Source organism: Callorhinus ursinus, unplaced genomic scaffold, assembly GCF_003265705.2.
Source record: "Callorhinus ursinus isolate GAN/ISIS: 27379988/994484 unplaced genomic scaffold, GSC_fseal_2.0 scaffold10, whole genome shotgun sequence".
NCBI lineage: Eukaryota > Metazoa > Chordata > Mammalia > Carnivora > Otariidae > Callorhinus > Callorhinus ursinus.
In genome coordinates this window covers 88,053,287-88,066,329 of record NW_027397072.1, presented here as the reverse complement: position 1 = coordinate 88,066,329, position 13,043 = coordinate 88,053,287, and the positions used below count along the sequence as shown (strand labels likewise).

Below are 13,043 nucleotides of genomic sequence, written 5' to 3'. Positions count from 1 at the left end.
CAGAGAGAAAGAAAGAAAGAAAGAAAGAAAGAAAGAAAGAAAGAAAGAAAGAAAGAAAGAAAGAAAGAAAGAAAGAAAAAGAAAGAAAGAAAGAAAGAAAGAAAGAAAGAAAGAAAAGGAAAGAAAGAACAAACCATCACTTAAATTTAAAAGGGAAACAAAAATTAAATGACCAGAGATCACTGGCTAAATTTAGAATCTGTTAGAACCCAAATGCTTGAAACGAGGAGAGAAGAGAAATTACACTATGATGGGGTAAATTTCGTTCATATTTTAACACCAAAATAACAATAAATTCCATTTTTTTATTACAAGAAAACAGTTGATGTTTAATATAAAGACCATAGTAATATTTATTTTTCATATTTGATAACTACCATATGCTTCCAAAAGTGTTATCTTTACCCAGCTTTTGAGATATTTTTTGTTACTAAGTGTTTACCTACTTCAAAATGTAACTTTATGCAAACTTTTAAAGGAGGATTTTTGTCTCTTAATAAAGATCAAACAGCCATTCAAAGACAACTTCAGAGGACTAGATGTGCTCTAGTGTTACCTTTTGTGATATATCTGCCATTAACACAGCATGGTTTTGCCAAGGCCAATGTTATGATGGCACTGACTAGATCAGAATCCCTGGAGCTTTTTAAGTTAGTGTTTTAGGTTCCTTTGGATAATACCCAGAAGTGGAATTGTTGTATCATCTGATAGTTTTATTTTTAATTTTTGTTGAACTCCACACTGTTTTCCATAGTGGCTCCATTTTCATTTCAATAGTTTTACCTTAGCCTAGACATGGAAACATGTATCTGTTACCTAAGTATATATTGATGGATGAATGGATAAATAAAATGTGGTATATATATTTTAAAAAAAGAATCCCTCGAACTTTTTTTTCATATGGTAGTTCTATTTTTAATTTTTGGAAGAACCCCATCCTGTTTTCCATAGCAGCTATACCAATTTACATTCCCACCAATAGGGCATGAGGGTTCCCTTTTCTCCACATCTTTGCCTGGGACTTTCTTAAAGATGTTCCACAGATGACTGGAGAGCCTGTAAAACCAGGATTGAGAAGCACTAATTTAACCAGAATCAATGCAAATGAAATATTAAGATACTTATATCGTTACACTTCAATACACCAAACAACCCAAATCAGTACTCTTATAATTTTACATTGTGCTTTTAATTGTACAAGAATACTCCAGTTTCCTAAACTCTTTCAATATACTATTGAAAGGAATAAAAAAAACTGTGCTGTTCAAACTAGTGAGTTAATTTTTCTTCTGAGATTTCTGTTTAAAGAAGGCTCGAAGGTACTTTGAAATACACTGAAAATATGACACAGAATCACCCCCATTAAAATTTACTATCTTCTGGCTGATGTGTTGCATTTCATCTTTGTTGTTTTAGCTTACATAAACTAAAGAAGTAATTTAAAAACTTAATTATTAAGAATAAGAAGCTGAGGATAACCTGTGTGAAATACCTATGAAAGAACTGAAATACATAAATATATATTAAAATATCTATCAAAGAATTTTGAGAAATTAAAATCTGTGCCTCAATCAATTTATAGTACATTCTATTCTTACTTTTGGTAGAATTTAGTTCAAAGAACACTGCCATTATTGTACTTAATATCTGTAATTAAATAAAACACTGCAAATAAATGTGTATTTAGGTTAAGCAAAGTTGCTAGATTCTGTTCAAGTTTGCCTTATTTGGAAACCCATGTTTATTTAGCAAACACTCAGTAGAAAAGTATAGATGAATCCTAAATTCAATTCTCCACAGAAACAAACGTTTTTATCAGTAGTGCCACCTACTGTATTTGGCACAGATTACTTCACTTCTCATTAATACATCATCTGAGATTAAACAGGCTAAATGCTACATGATACAGCAAATCTGTGAACTTAAAAAACTGTCCTTTATTAATTTGGGGAAGGGGAGATGGTATTTGGTGATTTTTAAGTTGCTTTACCTTTTAGGGAGAAATAAAAAAATTATATCATTATTTTAATTTCCCTAACAGTGAAGATTTTCTAAAATCAATACCAATTTAACTTCTAAGAGAATATTTTAAGAAATTTTAGTTATTAATTGTACCAAAACTGGTTGTTGTTTTAAGCAACAAGTGTTTGGTGGTTTATTATGAAGCAATACAAATCTAATGTATTTTTATGAGACCTAGCAGATCTCAATTCTTTTTTTTGCAGCTTCATGGTGGTTTTGGCCAAACTTTTTATTTAGTATTCCATAGTTGCTTAACACACACTTAAATGGTCTTATTGGGGGAGGGGAAAGAGGAGGTTCTTGTAGATTCCCAAGGAAATGTCAGAAAGGTAGCAGATCTCAATTCTGATCTCAAGTAAAACCAACTCTTAGAAGTTAAATAATACTAAATGTTTATGGTAATGTTAGCAGCTACCGCTTACTATAATGCCACACTCTTTGCTAAACCTTCACATTAATTCTCACTTAATCTTCAAAAAAAAATTGTGGTGAAACACAGAAAAGGGACCTGCCCAATGTCACATAGCTGGTGATGGGACTGAGACTCATCCTTAGTTATCTGACTGCAAAACTGAAGTTCTTAATCCTACATTGTTCCTGTTATTTGAGAATGGCAATAATTCCTACATTTCTTTAGGACTGAAGTATAAGTACATAATTTACAAAAATATATATCTGGATAAGTTGGGGGCCAAGTGTTGAGAGGGGCAGGACAATAGAACTAGCTCTGATGTACACAACTAAAAAGAAGAGAGAGTATATGTAATTAGACAAGAAATTTGTCCCTGAAACAATACTATCAGGGTAAGATTCTTACCTTTCAGTTCTCCTATCTTTACATAGATCAGACTAGTATGTACATACTGAAGGTTTTATTAATTAAAATGTTTTCACATTGATGGCCACATCTACATACTTAAAATTGTTAATGACATATAACATTCCATTGTCCTCATGATGATACTGTTAAAGGCCTGATTATTTAGGGTCAAGAAAAGATCTGAGTCCCTTACAAATGCCTGACCCTCAGTTTGCTCTTCTGTAAAAATGACAACACCATCTAAAGTTACTGTGGGGAATAAATTTGAAAAAAACAAATGAATGATTAGAAAAATGCCAACACTGCAAGAACTTATTTCCTTCTCTATTCCAATTGCAGGTCTGTCAATTATTTATCATTTATCATTAGACAGCACAAATCTTTTTTTTTAAGATTTTATTTATTTATTTGACAGAGAGTGAGACAGGAGAGAGGGAACATAAGCAGGGGGAGTGGGAGAGGGAGAAGCAGTTTTCCCCCTGAGCAGGGAGCCGGATGTGGGGCTCAATCCCAGGACCCTGGGATCATGACCTGAGCTGAAGGCAGACCCTTAACGACTGAACCACCCAGGCGCCCCAACATAATAAATCTTACTAAAGGTTATGATACATTTTGGTGTCTCCTGTAAGCAGAATGTATTTCAAAAATGGTAAGCTACAATAAAAATTGTACCCTTTTTGACTCTTAACTATAGAGAACAAAGTGACGGTTACCTGAGGGGAGGTGGGTGGGGATAAGAGTGAAATAGGTGATGGGGATTAAGGAGTGCAGTTGTCGAGATGAGCACTATCTATTCAATGGAAACCAAGTATTATATATATTTGGGTTATTAAGTATTTAGTATTATGTATATTACCTAACACATTTATCTATTTTCTCTTTACTTTTTATACTAAATTTATCAATCTTATAATGGATAACTTTCTTTTATAAAGAGGAAATATCTTCTTACCAGAGTTAAGGCAAGTCTGTTATTCTGATTTAAGATTTTTTTCTTACGTGTAAATTTTTAGTTCTCCCAAATTTGCTACAGCACATAAGACAGTGTATCTTTTATTTTTCTCTATACTCATAATCATTTTTCCTAACTGTACTTAATGGATGTCTTTTTCCTTTTCTGGTTCTTTTACTTGGCTTACTTCGCTCTACCCCAAGATTATATAATGAGATCCACCACCTACCTTTCAACCCTCAGCCTACTGAACCTCTAGGTACCTGATAATGAAGGAAGAAAACACAAGGCCAGGAAGGAATCAGTTCATCAGCTCTAGAATTTGATACCAATGTGAATTTCACCTTTTAGCCACTCACCTTTTTTAACATTAATTTTCTCTCCCTGAAAGTGTTCCTCAGGGTATTATGAACCTTCATAAGGTATTACAATGGCGCTTCATAAACTGTAAGATAGCATTTCCCAAATTGTTCTTCTCAGAAAATTAGTGCTATATATCACTCTTCTGAAAAGGATCTCAAGTTAAATAAGTTTGGGAAATGTTGCATATACTGTATTCTAGTTTTATAGATTCATAAAACCCACTAGTAACGAAATTAAAGTATTGATGTTATTAAACTTTAGTTACTCCCAAATTTCTCAAATATTTTTAACTAAAGACCACAACAGTGAATTGAATGAAAACTAATCACAGATGTGTTTGTCATAAATGGAAAACTAGGGATGGTTTTACAACTTTAGAGAACCATATTGTTGCTTTATGTGCTTTGTTAATCAAAATTAGGAGAGGATCATGGGTGGTAATTTTTATACACCTTAAGACAATATGTAGCTTATTTTAAACACATTTTAGTATTTTAAAAATGTATTGTTTAGATTTTTAATAACATAACAGTTAATCATACTCATTCTGCCTGTTTGGTAATGATTTAACTAATTTTTAAATTTTGATTCCAGCTCTCAAAGTTTGTCTGAGGTCAAATTAGACCTAAAAGATCATTTTCTTTTTTTAAAAGATTTATTTATTTACTTTTAGAGAGAGAGAAAGCAGGGTGAGGGGCAGAGAGAGAGGGAGAATCTCAGACTCCCTGCTGAGCTTGGAGCCTGAAACAGGGCTCCATCTCATGACCCTGATATCAGGACCTGAGCCAAAACCAAGAGTCAGACACTCAACTGAATTAGCCACCCAGGTGCCCCGAGACCTAAGAGATTATTTTCAATCACCAATTCATGCACAAATACCTCTGGAATCTCCTATAGGATTTTTAAAAATAGTTTTAAGATATATTTCTAAATGAATTCTGAGTGGTTTCTCAGTTATTTCTTTTAAAAACTTTTAAAATTATTTCACAATCAGAAAAAGCACCTAAACAAATAACTTTTTTAAAATTACAGGAAGAGCATCAATTATGTAGTCACGTATTTAGACAAAAGATAATAAACTTAAAGGTTTCTTAGAGTTTCTTAAAATAAATTAATGGGGAATATAGTCTAATTTTTCAACTTCCATTTTATGTACTAAAGTTATGATTCTACTTAAAAATATATACACTGTTCAGAAGTCATTTACTTCAGAAGTTATTTGCTTAGAAATTGGACAAAATTCATAACAAAAACAAATAAGACAGTTATGAAGTGACTAGGATGGGCAAGAGATACCATAATGTGAATTCTGGTTAGAAATTTTATTACCAATTATCACAAAGAGCTTAAAAATTCATTATTGTCAGTATAGAATGAATTGCAAACACACTATTAACTGACAACAGTTAAGTTGTAGAAAAACATGGTATGATGGGGGCACCTGGGTGGCTCAGAAGGTTAAGCATCTGACTCTTGATTTCGGCTCTGGTCATGATCTCAGGGTCATGGGATGGAGCCCTGTGTTAGGCTCCGAGCTCAGCAGGGAGTATGCTTGAGATTCTTCCTCTCCCTCTGCCCCTCTCCCTTGGCTTGCTCTCTTTCTCTCTCTAAAATAAAATAAATCTTTACCAAAAAAAATGTTATAATTTGTATGTTTTTAAAAAAAGATCAAAAGTAATGCTGTCTTTTGAGAAGTTGATATAACACCATTTGAAGATCAGCTGTGACCCCACCACATGTTTTCCTGTTGAATAACTCACTGGTCTTCTTGCATGCCATGCTCTTCCACAATTCCAAACTTTGGCTCATACTGTTCCCTCAGGAATGGCCTTCTTTATTTTCTGCCTATGAAATCCTACACATTCCTGACAGTCCAGCTCACATGCTAACTCCTTATACTAAATCCTCTCCTGATCCCCTAAATCATAACCACCAGAACTAATTTATCATCTCTCTTAAACAGAAGCACATTATTTAAACTTCTGTGTGGATAATTATAAGATGAAGCAGAAAGAAATATTTACAGTCTACTTACCCACCAGACTCTAAGGACTTTAAAAGCAGGTACTGTCTTATAATTCTTTCTACTTTCTTAAAAAAGTGACTTGCACAAGGAAGCAACCAAATTTACTAATTCACTATGTATAAATGAAGTGCAAATTGGACATTTCTGGACTTACTAGTCCTATTGCCCTATTTGATGTTTTAAAATTACTCATTATTATTATTATATATCATGATTGTTTCATTTTAACTTTAAAATTTTATTTTTTATTTTTTTAAACTAAAATACAGTTGATGTATAATGTTACAATAGTTTCAGGTGTACAAAACAGTTATTTGACATTTAAATACACTACAAAATGCTCAAGACAATACATTTAGATACCATCTGTCACCATACAAAGTCATTACAATATTACGGACTGTATTCCCTATGCTGTACTTTACATATGACTGACTGACTCCATTCATTCATTCATTCATTCATTCACTCACTCACTCATTCACTCATTCATTCATTCCAGTAGGCTCCACACCCAGGCCTAGCGTGTGGCTTGACTCATGACCCTGAGATCAAGACCTGACCTGAGATCAAGAGTAAGATACTTAACCGACTGAGTGACCCAGGTGCCCTAGATTTCATTGTTTTCTTTTTTTATGGCTGAGTGATATTCCTTTGTGTGTGTGTGTGCACATCTTTTTTTAAACTTTTTATTGTTATGTTAATCACCGTACATTACATCATTAGATTCATTGCTTGTGCATAACACCCAGTGCTCCACGCAGAACGTGCCCTCTTTAATACCCATCACCAGGCTAACCCATCCCCCCACCCCCCTCCCCTCTAGAAACCTCAGTTTGTTTTTCAGAGTCCATCGTCTCTCAAGGTTCGTCTCCCCCTCCGACTTACTCCCCTTCATTCTTCCCCTCCTGCTATCTTCTTTTTTTTTTCTCTTAACATATATTGCATTATTTGTTTCAGAAGTACAGATCAGTGATTCAACAGTCTTGCACAATTCACAGCACTCACCATAGCACATACCCTCCCCAATGTCTATCACCCAGCCACCCCATCCCTCCCACCCCCCACCACTCCAGCAACCCTGTTTGTTTCCTGAGGTTAAAAATTCCTCATATCAGTGAGGTCATATGATACATGTCTTTCTCTGATTGACTTATTTCACTCAACATAACACCCTCCAGTTCCATCCACATCGTTGCTAATGGCAAGATCTCATTCCTTTTTATGGCTGCATAATATTCCATTGTGTATATATACCACATCTTCTTTATCCATTCATCTGTCGATGGACATCTCGGCTCTTTCCACAGTTTGGCTATTGTGGACATTGCTGCTATAAACATCGGGGTGCACGTACCCCTTGGGATCCCTACATTTGTATCTTTGGGGTAAATACCCAGTAGTGCAATTGCTGGATCGTATGGTAGCTCTATTTTCAACTGTTTGAGGAACCTCCATACTGTTTTCCAGAGTGGTTGCACCAGCTTGCATTGCCACCAACAGTGTAGGAGGGTTCCCCTAAAAATATGGAACGCTTCACGAATTTGCATGTCATCCTTGCGCAGGGGCCATGCTAATCTTCTCTGTATCGTTCCAATTTTTGTATATGTGCTGCCGAAGCGAGCACGCGCACCACATCTTCTCTATCCACTCAGGTAACAATGGACACTTTATTCTTTATCTTGGTTACTGTAAATAATGCTGCAGTGAGTAAACAACAGGGGTGCATATATGTTTTCAAAATACTGTTTTTGTTTTTTCAAGTAAATACCTAGTAGTGGAATTACTGGATCATATGGTAATTCTATTTTTAATTTTTTGAGGAACCTCCATACTGTTTTCCACAGTGGCTGCACCAATTTACATCACACCAACAGCACACTGGGCTTGCCTTTTCTCCACATCCTTCCCAACACTTATTATTTCTTGGTTTTTTTGGTAACAGACATTTTGATTGGTGTGAGGTGTTACCTCACTATGGTTTTTTTTTTTTAATTTAATTTTATTATGTAATGTTAGTCACCATACAACACATCATTAGTTTTTGAGGTAGTGATCCACAATTCATTGTTTTTCTATAATACCCAGTGCTCCATGCAGTACGTGCCCTCCTTAATACCCATCACTGGGCTAACCCATCCTCCCTCCCCACTGCCCTCTAAAACCCTGTTTGTTTCTCAGAGTCCATAGTCTCTCATGGTTCATCTCTCCCTCCGATTCCACCCCCCGCTTCATTTTTCCATTCCTTCTCCTAGTGTCCTCCATGCTATCCCTTATGTTCCACAAATAAGTGAAACCATATGATAATTGACTCTCTCTGCTTGACTTATTTCACTTAGCATAATCTCCTCAGTCCCATCCATGTTGATATAAAAGTTGGGTATTCGTCCTTTCTGATGGCTGAGTAATATTCTGTTGTATACATGGACCACATCTTCTTTATCCATTCATCTGTTGAAGGGCATCTCGGCTCTTTCCACAGTTTGGCTATTGCAGACATTGCTGCTATGAACACTGCGGTGCATATGGCCCTTCTGTTCACTACATCTGTGTCTTTGGGGTAAATACCCAGAAGTGCAATTGTTGGGTCATAGGGTAGCTCTATTTTTAATTTTTTGAGGCACCTCCACACTGTTTTCCGAAGTGGCTGTAACAACTTTACATTCCCACCAACAGTTTAAGAGGGTTCCCCTTCTCCACAACCTCTCCAACATTTGTTGTTTCTTGCCTTGCCAATTTTTGCCATTCTCAAATATCTCAATGTGGTTTTGATTTGAATTTCCCTGATGGCTAATGATGATGAACATTTTTTTCATGTGTCTGTTAGCCATTTGTATGTCTTCTTCAGAGAAGTGTCTGTTCACATCTTCTGTCCATTTTTTGATTTGATTATTTGGTTTTTTTTGGGTGTTGAGTTTGAGAAGTTCTTTATAGATCTTGGATACCAGCCCTTTATCTGTAGTGTCATTTGCAAATATCTTCTCCCATTCTGTGGGCTGCCTCTTTCTTTTGTTGACTGTTTCCTTTGCTGTGCAGAAGCTTTCTATCTTGATGAAGTCCCAAAAGTTCATTTTTGCTTTTGTTTCACTAGCTTTTGGAGATGTATCTTGAAAGGAGTTGCTGTGGCCGATGTCAAAGAGGTTACTGCCTATGTTCTCTTCTAGGATTTTGATGGATTCCTGTCTCACATTGAGGTCTTTCATCCATTTTGAGTTTATCTCTGTGTATAGTGTTAGAGAATGGTCTAGTTCCATTTGCACGTGGCTGTCCAATTTTCCCAGCACCATTTATTGAAGAGACTGTCTTTTTTCCATTGCATATTTTTTCTTGCTTTGTTGAAGATTATTTGATCATAGAGTTGAGGGTCCATATCTGGGTTCTCTATTCTGTTCCACTGGTCTATATGTCTGTTTATGTGCCAGTACCATGCTGTGTTGGTGATCACTGCTTTGTAATATAGCTTGAAATTGGGCAATGTGATGCCCCCAGCTTTGTTTTTCTTTTTCAACATTTCCTTGGCGATTTGGGGTGTTTTCTGATTCCATACAAATTTTAGAATCGTTTGTTCCAGCACTTTGAAAAATGTCATTGGAATTTGGATAGGGATGGTGTTGAAGGTATAGATTGCTCTCAGTAGCACAGACATTTTAACAATGTTTATTCTTCCAATCCATGAGCATGGAATGTTTTTCCATCTCTTTGTGTCTTCTTCAATTTCTTTCATGAGTGTTCTGTAGTTCCTAGAGTATAGATCCTTTACCTCTTTGGTTACGTTCATTCCGAGGTTATCTTATGGTTTTTGGTGCTATAGCAAATGGAATCATTTCTTAATTTCTCTTTCTACAGTTGCATTGTTAGTGTCTAAGAAGGCAATTTATTTCTGTACATTGATTTTTGTATCCTGCCACATTACTGAATTGTTGTATGAGTTCTAGTAATTTTGGGGTGGAGTCTTTTGGGTTTTCCACATTAAGTATCATGTCATCTGCAAAAAAAGAGAGTTTGACTTCTTCTTTGCCAATCTGAATACCTTTTATTTTTTTCTGTTGTCTGATTGTTGTTGCTAGGACTTCTAGTACTACGGTGAACAATAAGGGTGAGAGTGGGCATCCTTGATGTGTTCCTGATCTTAAGGGAAAGGCTCTCAGCTTTTCCCCATTGAGGATGATATTCCCTGTGTGTTTTTCATAGATGAATTTTATGAACTTGAGGAATGTTCCCTCTATCCCTACACCCTGAAGAGTTTTAATCAGGAAAGGATGCTGTATTTTCTCAAATGCTTTGTCTGCATCAATTGAGAGGACCATATGGTTCTTCTCTCTCCTCTTATTAATGTACTCTATCACACTGATTGATTTGCGAATGTTGAACCACCCTTGCATCCCGGGGATAAGTCCCACTTGGTCGTGGTGGATGATCCTTTTAATGTATTGTTGGATCCTATTAGCTAGGATTTTGTTGAGCATTTTGGAATCCATATTCATCAGGGATATCAGTCTGAAATTCTCCTTTTTGATGGGGTCTTTGCCTGGTTTGGGGATTAAGATAATGCTGGCCTCACAGAATGAGTCTGGAAGCTTTCCTTCTGTTTCTATTTTTTGAAACAGCTTCAGTAGAATAGGTATTATTTCTTCTTTGAATGTGGCCCTCCAGGCTACACTGTCTCTGTTTCTGTCTGTGCTGCTATATACTGCAGCATCCTGGGTTGTGTGCCCCTCAGCAGCGCTCCCAGTCCTTGCCTCCAGGTGGGGGCACATCTCTACCCTTTGTGCTTCTAAAACCACCAGCTGCCCCCAGTCGCACACATGGCCCTGCCACTCAGAGTTTCGGTCCCAGGGGCTGCCCTAAAGTCCTTTTCCTGCCACTACGGGTCTGCGAATCTGTGCCCAGTCCTAGCGCTGGAGGCTATCGCTCATGGCAGTATAGGATCCCGATGGCCGGGCTCCCTCCCCCTTCTGTTTATCCTCTGATATCTGCCCACGGAATCACGGCTCCCCACTTCATACCTTGAAACCAACCACCTGTGATATTCTGTTTGTAGATATCCAGATCTATCTTTTTACATCTCAGGCTGATATCGTGGGTGTTCAGAGTGGTCTGGTAGATATCCAGCTCAATTCTGGGGACCAGTTGGAATAGGGTCCCCTACTCCTCCGCCATCTTTTACCCTCTACCTCACTATGGTTTTGATTTGCATTTCCCTGATTAGTGATGTTGACCATCTATATGTCTTCTTTAGAGAAATGTCTGTTCACATTCTCTGTCCACTTTCTAATCAGATTTTCTTTTCAGTGTTTCACTGTATTAAGTCCTATATATATTTTAGAAATTAATCCCTTATCAGGTATATCATTTGCAAATATCTTCTCCAATTCAGTAGGTTGTCTTTTCATTGTGTGGATGTTTTCTTTCACTGTGCAAAGGCTTTTTAGTTTGATGTAGGCTCAATTGTTCATTTTTGCTTTTGCTGCCCTTGCCTGAGGAGGCAGACCCAAAAACATATTGCTCAGACCAATGTCCAGTTTACTGCCTATGTTCTCTTTTACTTTTATGATTTCAGGTCTTACATTTAGGTCTTTAATACATTCTAAGTTTATTTTTTATATGGTATAGTAAGGTGGTCCAGTTTTCCCAGCACCATTCATTAAAGAGACTCTTTTCCACCATTGTATATTCTTGCCTCCTTTGTCATAGATTAATTGACCAGGTAACGTGTGGGTTTATTTCTGGGATCTCTATTCTGTTCTACTGATCTGTGTGTCTATCTTTGTGCCAATACCACTGTGTTTTGATAATAGCTTCGTAGTCAAGTTTGAAATCTTTTCAGAGGACAAGACTTTCCCCTTTTTAAGTTTATTCCTAGGTCATTTGCACCAAAAAGGTGCAATTGCAAATGGGACTGTTTTCTTAATTTTACTTTCTGCTGCTTAACAGTGTTCTTGATCTCTGACTGGTTCATCTTTAACTTTGTGTTGAGTCTCACTGATGTCCTCCACTCTTCTTTCTTTTTGTTTGTACCTACACTCTTTTCTCAAGTTCAGTGAGTATCTTTATGAACAATACTTTAAATTCTCTATCAGGCGTATAACTTACATCCATTTCACTTCGGTCTCTTGCTGCGGTTTAGTCCTGTTCTTTCATTTAGGACATATTATCTGACTCCTCATTTTGTCTAACTCTCTGTGCCTATTTCTTTGTGTTAGGACAGTCAGCTACTTCTCTTGCTCTTAATGATAATAGCCTTATAAAGAAGAGGTCCTACAGTGCCCTGCAGGGCCATGTCCCCTGTTCCCCAGGGCCTGGCACTCAGGGAGTGTTTCCTATGTGTGTTGCATGTGCTCTCTTGTTGAGTGTTAAGCTCTTTCCCGCCCTCCCCTTCAGTCCAGTTGTCTGTAAAGGTTCTCTGCCAATTGTGGGTAGTGTTTGGTCCCAGCAGGGGTGGGGAGCATTTTAACAAGGTGTGCAGTGGTCTGCTCAAGAAATGAGACTTGCCCCTGCCACCACTGGAACTGAGGTCCCCCAAATGTATGGGTTGGATGTGCTGGCAGGGTTTGCCCTAGTCCTTTGGGGGATGGGTCCTGCAATGCTGGAACTAAGGCAAGTGTGACTGGGAGGGGTGGATCTGCCGAAGCACAGGGTAAGAGGCTTGGTGTAAGCAAATTGGGTAATGGAGTGTCAGTGTCATGCTGGCTGTTGTTTATGCAGGGACAGGAGAGGGAAATGGTGCCTGCCAGCTCCTTTGCTCCTGGAGAGGTCTCCCCATGATCCCTGTCTTTCCAAGCCATGCTCTGAGATGAGCAAATCACTCTCCCTCCCATCTACCCCCAGAGTTTTTCAAACTGATGGTTCTATGCTATATA

At 37.2% G+C, this 13,043-nt stretch overlaps 1 protein-coding gene and 1 non-coding gene across 12 annotated transcripts in view; both read right to left on the bottom strand.

Moving 5' to 3' along the window:
* The window catches only part of CCDC138 (coiled-coil domain containing 138), a 138,506-nt gene that overhangs the window by 34,680 nt on the left and 90,783 nt on the right, over positions 1-13,043 (bottom strand). The window lies entirely within an intron of this gene.
* On the bottom strand, positions 7,704-7,810 carry LOC112821739 (U6 spliceosomal RNA). The gene has a single exon (XR_003207521.1). It is a non-coding gene; the product is annotated as a U6 spliceosomal RNA (small nuclear RNA).